Here is an 8,000-nt window from a genome sequence, read left to right on the forward strand (position 1 = left end):
GCAGGCTCTATGGAAGTTAACAGTTCCATTTCCTTTATTTCTGTAGAATGTCTTCAATAACAGTTCCTTTTCTTTCCTCCCACATAAAATATGCCCACGTTTCACATCACGTGGTAATTTTCACTTGTATCCAGGAATCATCCTTTTGACTCACATGGCACTTACTTGCAAAGTCTGTCTTCAGTATGAGAAGCCTGCATGCAGTCTATTTTCCAAGTTTAAAAATGCTACCCATTCTATTCTTTAGTGTGTACTTTATTCATAAATTACTTCATTTAACATATACAGTACTTCATCGGGATCAAATCGAACATTTGTTCTACCTATGCATGGGCAAGTTTCCTTTTTATTCTGCTACAGTAAAAGAGATTTGTTCTCGCTGATGTTTCAGCTAATAGACTATACATTTTCCTGCAAATGTTGGCATTATTTTCACCTCATAGTCTCTCTATTTCCCATTCTAAATCCTCTATCAAAATACGGAGGTCTATTCAACAATGCAGTTCTCCTCTAATGGATGCAGTTATTCATTTGCATTTAATTAAATTCACAAAATAAAAATGCACAGCTCACCTTTTTACCATAAAGCAAATATTTGTGTTATAGCTACAGGTTGATGAGGGAATATTGTCACAGGCTCCCTTCCTATGCTTTCCTAATCATCACTCAGCCTATTTCTTAGCACAGTTTTTAAAATGTAGGTTTACTTCTAAAACTTGTATATTTTAAAGTCATACTCCTTAAATGAAATCCTATACCATGTGATCTCTCGTAGCAGACTATTTTGCTCAATAGCATGCTTATGAAATCTATTCCTCCCTACGCTGAGCACAGCAGTCATGCATTCATATGCAATCCTTTTTCACTGATACTCTAATGAAAAAAAACAGTACAATATATACACCCTTCTACTGCAAGAGGATGTAATGGCTGTTTTCTGTTTATAGCCTACAAACAATGTTATTATGAAGAAAATTTTCAATTCCTTTTAGAGACATACAATGTAATGAGTGTAGATTTAGGAATATATGTTTATATTATAAATCACATAAAAGCACAAAATGAAACCCATGCAGTGTTTGTAGATATTGTCAAGCAAGTTTGTGCATTATTAGGAACAATATTTAGAATGCTATTGACAGTCTAGGTGCTTCTTTTTGTCCCATGATTTTGCTAATACTTAGTTTGGTAAGTCTTCATGTTCAACAATTCTGAATCCTGGGGGGGCTTTGTTTATGATATTATCTCATGGATGCTTAATATGTATTTCTAAGACAACCAATGAAACTGAGTATTTATTTATGCTTACTGAATCTTAAATATTCAGTTTTGGTAAATGTCTAATGTGGGTCTCTTTCTCTTTATGTTGCTGGATATCTGTCTTTTCATACATGTTCATAAAAATTATTGTAGATACAGCTGACGTGTCAGTTATATGAAGCTTGTCCTTTTAATCTCACCTTACTGATAAACAGAAAGTCTTCTCATGTGTCAAGTGTAACAAACATTTCCATTCTATACAGTGACTTTTAAATGTTCCTTTTAAGAAATAACAAAAGTTTTCATGAAAATATTTTCTGTGTCATTTTATTATTTATTTAAGGAGATAATGAACCTGGAAATGATTTTCAAATTTCCCTTCTCATGAATAGTTTTGAATCCTAGGCTTATTCATGAACAAGTCTACTCTCAGTCTACAGTTCTGCAGGACCACTCTCATCAGGAAAGCATAAGAGGCAGAGGCTCAGGACACTGGATGCTAGAAACAGTCTCACAGACATGACGGTGAAAAACACAATAATAAAATCTCAATGATACAGTTGCTTGAATGGGACTGGCACAATAATACCACTTGGCGTGTGGACAGGGTACCACACCTAGATGAAGAGCTACCTGTGCTCAATAGATTCTGAGAGAGAAAATAAGTTTCCTCCAGTGACAAGCTCCAATATAGATTGTCCAGTTCCAAGTCATCAACTTTGGACACATGTTTGCATAAACAATGCCACACAGGCTACATGAATTGTATATATGTGTAACAATAATAGCTGAAAAGAAGAACATAGATTTAGGTAGAAGGAGTACACAGGAAGGGTTGTAGGGGAGGAGAAAGGGTTGGAGTGATAGAGGTACAGTGCTTGTACTTGAAGTTCTTAGGAAGAAAATCGAATAAATTGTGTCATAAATATTTCCAAATCTGAAAAAAGTGCAAACTAAAACAATGTTTAATGGGGAAGGAGGTGTGGGAAGCATGTACAGGCAGTCATTCAAGAGGAACTATTGTTACAAGAATGGTAGTTACATTGAGCAAAACCTGCTTCCATAGCTGTTGCAATGTAGACTGGTCAGAAAAGAAAGCAATTTCGAACATTATGACTGGATTCTCAGGCTTTGGTGGATTAAAATTACCGTGATCAAAATATTAATTTTACAAGAGCCTTATCATAAGCTCTCTGACCTGTCAAAGAGGGCAACTATGTACCCTACAGGAAGTCTCTTTAATTTCTTTATAAATAATGTTCTCTGGAGAGGTGTTAAGTCCTAACAATCAAACATTGGCCATTTTGTTGTTGTTGTTGTTCATACATTAGAACAATTTGTTGTTGCATACACGGGGATGTTTCTACTCACTAGCACATGGCCTGTCCTTCCTGTACACTGGGTGGATGCCTTTAAGTGCATTGTTACTTTGACATCCAGTACAGTAAGTGTATCCAGTTGCCTTTCTATACCTTTACAATTAGCTTATAAACTTCCATACAGCTTCTGAATTTGTTTGGGGTTACAATCCCTTAGGGAAGACATCATCTTTACTTACTATAACTTATTATGCCTGAGGATGAACTATTTCTCCATTAGGGCCTTCTAGAATGTCCCTCTGTTCTACAGCTTTCACAAGGATGGCTGAATCAGCTCTCTGTGGGCAGATTGGTAGCTATTTGATATAGCTGACACTATTTTAAAAGTCTTGAAGATTTAAGCTTTTATTAGTTTTCAGTTCTTAAAAAAATATATGTCAACCTCAATGTCCACCAACCTTATTAAAAAGTTTAATTCATGTATAGATTGTTTCTTAGCAAACTCTGTAGATGCACTTTCATTCTTTCCTTTGTGTTCACTTCTTTTCCTTAGCTTACTGATGAGGATCAACAACAACGTTAAAACCACAACAGGCAGCTATGTTTCACTCTCAACTTAAAGGAGTATTTTAGAATTCAATCATTAAATACAATCTTCATCAACTTTATCACATTAAGGAAATTTAAACTAGGTACTGAGTCACAAACTCTGACCCAACTAGAGCACAGGCTTTCAAAAGGGAAGCTCAGGTTGGAGAAGATTCAGAATGTGAATTCAGGGCAAAGTGATGATGAAAATCCTTCCTGCATAAAGAGCTGGGCATTTCACTTAGGAGAGTGACTCCAATAGTAACGATTACTGTCTTCTACCAGAATGAAACTGGGTGTGGAAGGTCAGTGCTTAGAGATGGGAAAGATGATACAAGTACCTTGGTTGTAGATTGGAGAATTTAAATCTTTTTTTTTCTTTTATATGTTTTGCTGCCTTAGTTCAAGTGAGCAAGACTCATTTCAGAAGAGCTTTCACAGTGGGAAGCCATTGTGGTGGATTTCTTATCTTCACTTGGGGTCCTAGGTTAAAGTGAAAGGCTTCAGGAAGGGTAGCAGGTACTTTGAGTAGACAAAGCAGTTTGCTGAGGATTAAGCTTTCATATCCATTTGTCTGCTCCCCTCCCTTCTTTAAGAGAACTGCCTCACCTGGGGATCCATCCTTTATACAGTTACCAAACCCAGACATTATTGTGGATGCCAAGAAGTGCTTGTTAACAGAAGCCTGATATAGCTGTCTCCTGCCAGAGCCTGACAAATACAAAGGTGGGTACTCACAGCCAGCCATTGGACTGAGCGTGGAGTCCCCAATGAAGGAGTTAGGGAAAGGACTGAAGGAGCTAAAAGGGTTTGCAGCCCCATAGGAGGAACAACAATGTGAACCATTCAGACCTCCCAGAGCTCCCGGGGACTAGCCACCAACCAAAGAGCACACATGGAGGGACCCATGGCTCCAGCCTCATATGTAGCAGAGGATGGTCTTGTGGGACATCAATGGGAGGAGAGGCCCTTGGTCCCGTGAAGGCTCGATGGCACAGTGTAGGAGAATGCCAGAGCAGGGAAGCAAGAGTGAGTGGGTGGGAGGAGGGGACACCATCATAGAAGCAGGGGTAGGGGAGGGGAAAGCAGGAAAAGGATAACATTTGAAATGTAAATAAAGAAAGCAGCTAATAAAAAAAGGAGGAGTTATAAGGGGATATTGGGGTAGCAGAATCATGGAAGAAGGGAAATCTACTGAAATACATTATGTTCAAAAATGCCACAATGCTATTTAATACCCAATATGCTAACATAAAAGATTAAAAATGTTTAAAATGTAAAGAGTTGGTATTTCTCTCATAGGATGACACGGGGCTAGAGGACCTTAAATCAGAGCTAAGGGGGTAGAGCCCTGGAAGCAAGAGGTAGTCAGAGTATAGTACTGAGTCATAGGGGCACAAAGTTATGAAAGTCACCAAGTCGTAACTCACCAAGAACAGTATGGACATGGGAGTGGGAGTCAAGAATGAGGTGTCACTACAGTAGACTGCAAACCTGTTTCCCTCTTCCTGATGGTCCATAAACCCCTACTTTGCACTTAAATGCTTACCCAGGAGGAGATTCAGGAGGATGTTAGAAGAATGGATTAAGTATTTCTTGTTGAGAGCTATATTGCTGGAAGCACATCTGGAGCATCATCTGAAGGACCAGAGTGTGTTTCCAGACTGTTGACCAGTAGACATAATTTATCTGGCTGTGGTTAAATGACCTATTCTGGGGCATCTTTACCAACTAAAAGATACTATAATAACATTTCTGAGAAGTTCATTGGTTTGTTTGATTGATTGTTTGTTTGTTTTTGTTTAGAGAATAGGCCATTGTGGACATTTGTTCTTGTCACTACATTTCCCAATGTTCTTTTTAATAAGAACCTCAGTAAAGAGGTCTACCTTGAATTAAACAACAGCACAACTTCTGGAGCCTGCCTGCATTTATTTATGAACATTTGAAACTTGTTACAGACTATATTTTATTTGTGTGGGATGGGGGTAGGGAAAGGGAGAGGAAGAGAGAAAAGAGAGGAAGAAAGAGAATTGAACCTAGGACCCTGTATATGTTTGGTAAGTTCTCTAACACTGAGCTGTATCCCCAGCCAAAATATAAAAGATGTTTTTTATCAACCGCTCCTTATGGTAAGCACTGAAAGGGAAATTTCCTAAAGTCAACAGTATCTAATAGAGTTTGAGCAAGGCAAACTAAAAGCACAATATGATTCATGCATCAGGCAACTACAGGGCAGGTGCAAACAACTCCAGCCAATGCTATGGTTAGTCACCATTTAGAGAATAGTGAGAGGCACCATAGAAACAAAACTAATTGGCTTCAGCTTAGTATATAACTAGTCAGTTGGTCCCCACTCAATTTGTTGATTGGTAACAGAGTTTCTGGCAGCCAATGAAAACTCAAGTTACTATGATTGAAATCTGTATTGTTTGGTCTTTTGGGTCCAGTGCAGGAATCTGGTCACAATATGAACTCAGGTATTAATATGTACTCTTACATGTTTACAATAAAGACTTAAGAAGGGAATTTGCCCTTGCCTTGTAAAATTGTAAGACAGTATGACTCTAAAAGAAACCACAGTAAAGTTACCTGTAAAGTTATTTTAAAAATTATATTCAACAAGGAAAACCTAGCCCAAAACCATGCAGATAATGGTGAGACATACTGACAGAAGAGACCCAAAATTACTTTCATTCTTAGCTGAATGGTCAGGAGAGGTGAAAATGTACATAGGTGGAATGAAAGACAACTGGTTGATGATTTAACTAATCTTTTAAGGCCCAGTATGTCTCAACAACACAGAATCCCTAGGACAGTGGTTCTCAACCTTCGTTTAGTAAAGTTCCTCATGTTGTGGTGACCCTCAACCATAAAGTTATTTTCACTGATACTTCATAACTGTAATTTTGCTACTCTTATGAATCATAATGTAAATAAATATCTGTATTTTCTGATGGACTTAGGTGACCCCTTAAAGAGTTGGTCAACTCCCAAGTGGAGAACCATTGTCCTAGAAGCTACCGCAGACAGGAAAATAGATCAGTGAGACTCACCATTCAACTTGTTCAACTACTTCCCGTGGTTCTCTATCAACGGTTTACACAGAAGGCTGTCCTTAGCAAAAGCATCCAAGGAAGAAGTCAGAGGTCACCTGCTGCCGATGGAAGAGCAGGAACTCATCGGATGCACACTAGTCCCCGTGGGGAATGATAAGCTCTCACTCAGCCACTGAAAGTACAAGATGTAAAGGGCTCAGAGAGCCTTCAGGCATCACTGAACTCTGACAGGGAAGAGATCAAGCGTGCCGAGCCTCCCTTAGCTCCTTCCTGAACCAGCTGAAGGCCAAACATGGACAAAAGTGTGGAGAGAAGCTCTTGGCCAGCCCCATTGGAGGGAAAGTTCTGATCCTACCCACTAACCACTCACCAGTTGCCAATGAGTACTTAAACATCCAATTACAGCAAGAGCAAAGCCCATATCCTGGAGTCCTAATCTGTTACCACCTTTGCTCTCATTTCTTTGCATCAGCAGGCATCTCTTTCTGAAAGCCTCCAGTATCTCTTTACCCTCAACGCTGCAAGATTGAATAATTAAAGACACCACCAAGAATCAAAGAAATGAGTCACAAATCAAGAAGTGGTTTCTCCATTCATAACTGGGATGATCGAATGAAGAGTTGGAGAGGGAGAAGGAGGATGGGAAAAAGGGAAGGCGAGGGAGGGAGGTAGATGGGGTAGGGAAGGGAGACTGGAGGGCAGTGGGGAGAGGAAGGGGGAAAGGCCCATGACAACACATACTATAAGAAAACTCAGTATGCTTTTTTTTAAAAAAGTATTTTTTCATAGGTCCAAAAGATTCAGTCAAATGCCTTATGATATTATTTTATAAGTTATTAAATCATATAATCTATGAAATTTCTCAGTCTGGACTCTTAAAGATTTTCAAGAATCTTTCCTTAATCCTTGCTCTTCTTCCAGTTCACAAGCTGAAGAAATTAGATCTGCTGGTGTCCCCACGGGAGCACTGGATTCCAGTCATTCTGTCTTTATGATATCATTTAACATGTGACCCTGCTCTCTGAATTTCCTCTAAACTAGCAGTTCAGCCCAGACTTGGATCAGATTCAGTTTGAAGCTGGGAACAAAGCTTTTTATATGTGATCCCGGGTCCATCACGATTCTATTACGTTTCTGAAGGAGCATTTCTTTGTTGTTTGTTTGTTTGTTTGTTTGTTTTGTTTTTTAGCTCTCGCGTGCATTCTCATAAGAATGAATTGCTAAGTTGCCTATTGGAGGCAAGCAATTTCAGGTTTGGATATTTAACATTTGTTTTTAAAGTTTTTTCATGCTGTCTAACTTTTGGCTATATCCGTTTGTCTGTGGATAGGGCAACTAAAAAAAAAAATCCGTGGCCTTTTCTCTGCGTTAGGTTGTGTTTAAAAACGTTGAGATTATAGCTCACCTGCTCACTACGCTTTCATTGCGTGTTAGAGAGATGCCATCAGATAGTCACCCCTCCAGTCTACAGTTTTTTCTCAAAGAGTGGTCCCTTTGGGCTCACAAAGCTTGTACTACAAAGTAACGTATCTTAAAGTTCAGACTCCACTGAGGGAGGTGAGCTGCTTCCCAGCATGCTCCTCTTCTGTTTCTGCCTTGTCTCTCTGCTTATGCAGAGCAGAGGCCCCTTGACTGGGTCAGCCAAAATCAGCTTTGTACCTTGCTAGGTGGAACACTCTGAGATAAGCAGTCTCCAGAAGCAATAATGCTGACAGAAAGTATTCCTTCCCTTGAAGTCTCAGAAGGAGGGAGGGAGAAAGAAAGGGAGGAGGGG

The sequence above is a fragment of the Grammomys surdaster genome, unplaced genomic scaffold, assembly GCF_004785775.1.
Source record: "Grammomys surdaster isolate TR1022 unplaced genomic scaffold, NIH_TR_1.0 185, whole genome shotgun sequence".
Classification (NCBI taxonomy): domain Eukaryota; kingdom Metazoa; phylum Chordata; class Mammalia; order Rodentia; family Muridae; genus Grammomys; species Grammomys surdaster.